The 3348-nt window shown below is 49.4% G+C and overlaps 1 long non-coding RNA gene across 1 annotated transcript; it reads right to left on the bottom strand.

Moving 5' to 3' along the window:
* Positions 1–1575: 1575 nt before the first annotated feature.
* Positions 1576–2646, bottom strand: LOC143943245 (uncharacterized). The gene is made up of 2 exons (XR_013264898.1): positions 2440–2646; positions 1576–2356 (listed from the first exon to the last, which is right to left on the bottom strand). It is a non-coding gene; the product is annotated as an uncharacterized LOC143943245 (long non-coding RNA).
* Positions 2647–3348: the final 702 nt, after the last annotated feature.

The raw sequence follows: 3348 nt of genomic DNA, 5'->3' as shown, positions 1-3348 counted from the left end.
TGCCACGGGTGCCACGGGACGTGCCACGGGTGACACGGGAAGTGCCACTGGTGCCACGGGACGTGCCACGGGTGACACGGGAAGTGGCACGGGTGCCACGGGACGTGCCACGGGTGACACGGGACCTGCCACGGGTGACACGGGACGTGCCACGGGTGCCACGGGACGTGCCACGGGTGACACGGGAAGTGCCACTGGTGCCACGGGTGCCACGGGACGTGCCACGGGACGTGCCACTGGTGCCACGGGTGCCACGGGACGTGCCACGGGTGACACGGGAAGTGCCACGGGTGCCACGGGACGTGCCACGGGTGCCACGGGACGTGCCACGGGTGACACGGGAAGTGCCACTGGTGCCACGGGTGCCACGGGACGTGCCACGGGACGTGCCACTGGTGCCACGGGACGTGCCACGGGACGTGCCACGGGTGACACGGGAAGTGCCACGGGTGCCACGGGACGTGCCACGGGTGCCACGGGACGTGCCACGGGTGACACGGGAAGTGCCACTGGTGCCACGGGTGCCACGGGACGTGCCACGGGACGTGCCACTGGTGCCACGGGACGTGCCACGGGTGCCACGGGACATGCCACGGGTGACACGGGAAGTGCCACTGGTGCCACGGGTGCCACGGGATGTGCCACGGGACGTGCCACGGGTGACACGGGAAGTGCCACGGGTGCCACGGGACGTGCCACGGATGCCACGGGTGCCACGGGTGCCACGGGTGCCACGGGTGCCACGGGACGTGCCACGGGTGTCACATGACTTGGCACAGATGGGACATGACAAACCAGAAGTAGTGTGTTTGCTAGCAGTAATTGTTCACAAATATGTGGCCTTAAAGTCATGTTGCTAAAGCATTTTTCAAGAGTAAAATAGAGTAGTTTTCCCCTTCGACATTACCTGTCACAGGTGTCACACATTCCACATTTTGTGTATTGTCTACTTAACACATGACTTGCTACGTCACCTCACCCTAGCTAAATCCCTTCAATCGGATGATTTATATTTGGCATATTGTTGATGCGATAATGTGTGTGTGTGTGTGTGTGTGTGTGTAGATACCAGTGGTTTATATTTATTATTTTCTAACATAGATGATTAACAAAATTTTTTTGGTTTGTTGCAGTTTTGATGAATTGCTTGGTCTGGTTGACATCCATCTTGAGCGACAGAACACAACATACAGGAAGAGTATCTCAGCCATTGAAAGACTAATTATTACATTAAGGTAAACTGTCTTTCTGGTGCGCAATACACTTTGCATCCTCACAGCTCAGCGCTACAATTAGCGTGGAGGAGCAGAGCAGGATAGCTGCTGAGTGTCAGCAGCTCTCACATCTTGGAGGGGATAGAAGAGACCCATTGATGTTTGATTATTATTTTTTGTGTGAAGGAGCAGCAGATGAAGCTTTGCTCCAATGCTGCAGCCACCTAGGTAATTATTTTTGACCTAAAAAAACATAGCATGTAATTAAATGTAATATACTCAAACATACCACACATTAGCAAAACATAAACTTTTTTTAATATGAACAAAATTTTTGAAAAAAGCATCAACAAACAGTAACTTTTAAAGAAATAACATTAGCACTTTTATTCTACGAAAAATCAAGACATTAGAAAAACTATAAATTGTGGTACGATGGACCAAAATTGTCACCTTCAGTGGAAGGAATGGGGGAAGGTGTGGGTTGGACACTTTCACGTGTGGCCATTGCAGGGGTAGGAAATGGATAGGGCATGGGGGGATTTGCGCTTTGTGTGTTGTTGCCATACTCATCACAATATGGCCTATAACGAGGGGAATAGTAGGGGTGGGTTCTGGGTGGCGGGGGATTGTAATAGTTAGGGAAGGGTACAGATGGGGGTGGTGGTGGGGCAAACGCTGGAGAGGGGGCACTGGTGGCAGGCTGGTGGGCTATATTTGCCTCAAGCATATCTATAATGTTTTTCATAACATATGCCTGGCGCTCCTGCGGGATTTTTTTGAGCATTGCTGCCACCATAATACCAAATCCGCTTTCCGCACTCTCCATTTCAGTTAACTTTGTATTCATCCGCTCCATCAGTGACGCAAAACGTTCCAAGTTGTTCTGCAGTCTAATCGGTCTTCCCGATCTTCCATGGAGAGCGGGACGGTCTGGTTCCTGTCTGCCCTCAGGTTCCTCGACCTCAGCCATGCTGAGATTGGCCGCCTGGGAATCCTCAACTGTTTCAATAGAGTTTAGGCCAGGACTCTGTATTAAGGACGGAGAAGGTGCCCCTTCCTCTCCGCTGGGAGCAGTGGCCGCCGCAGCACATTGGGCCGATGTACCTGGCTGTTCCAGGTGCGGCATACTGGATTGTGTTCTGCATGAAAGATAGAATACAATTATTATAACCTTATCCAACTGTATAGTATCACTGTCCTAATATGAAAGATATTATCTTACGCTCTAAGATCCATGAACGGCCTCAGGAATTCCATCTCCTCCGCATGGATATAGGGTGCTACTCTTTTCCCCCCGGAACCACTTCGTTGGTTTAATATTTTTTTTAAGTAGCGATTGTAGCAATCGCGGAGCCCCTTCCACCTGGTTTGTAAGATGGTCACTGCAAAACATAAACAGGAACATAATCAATTCTTTTGTTTTTCAGATACCTTGCAACAGGTCATTCAATTGTAAGTCTACATTATGAGTTCATGGCTGGCAAGTCGACTATCAGCTATATCATCCGAGACACCTGCAAAGTTTTATGGGACGTGCTTAACACCATGGTGATGAAGAGGCCGACACCTGAAACATGGCGTGATATAGCAAATAAATTTTGGAGTAGGTGCAATTTTCCCAATTGCATTGGAGCTATCGATGGGAAGCATATACGTGTACAAAAGCCTGTGGGTAGCGGGAGTATGTACTTTAACTATAAAAAATATTGCTCCTTTGTACTGCTCGCCGTTACAGATTCCAACTACTGTTTCACATATGTAGACATTGGATCCTATGGAGGTAGCTGTGATGCAAGGATTTTTGGAAATTCATCCTTTGGTGAAAGACTACGGGAGAATCTACTTGGTATTCCTGAAAATTGCCCCCTTCCTGGCACAGCTGAACCTGCGCTACCCTATGTGTTTGTTGCGGATGAGGCCTTTGCATTGGGTGAACACATGATGAGGCCTTACTCTAGTAGGAACCTGTCCACTCCTAAAAGGATTTTCAACTACCGGTTAACAAGGGCAAGAAGGGTGGTTGAATGTAGTTTTGGAATTCTAGCCAATAAATGGCGCTTTCTACATACTACAATAAGCTTAAACATTGAAAATGCTATAACTGCTGTAAAAGCAGCATGCGTGCTGCACA

This window comes from Lithobates pipiens, unplaced genomic scaffold (genome assembly GCF_037356315.1).
Source record: "Lithobates pipiens isolate NorthernLeopardFrog02 unplaced genomic scaffold, aLitPip1_a1.2 Scaffold_30, whole genome shotgun sequence".
Lineage (NCBI taxonomy): Eukaryota > Metazoa > Chordata > Amphibia > Anura > Ranidae > Lithobates > Lithobates pipiens.
Note: the sequence above shows the minus strand (reverse complement) of the source record. Positions and strands in the feature narration are given on the sequence as shown.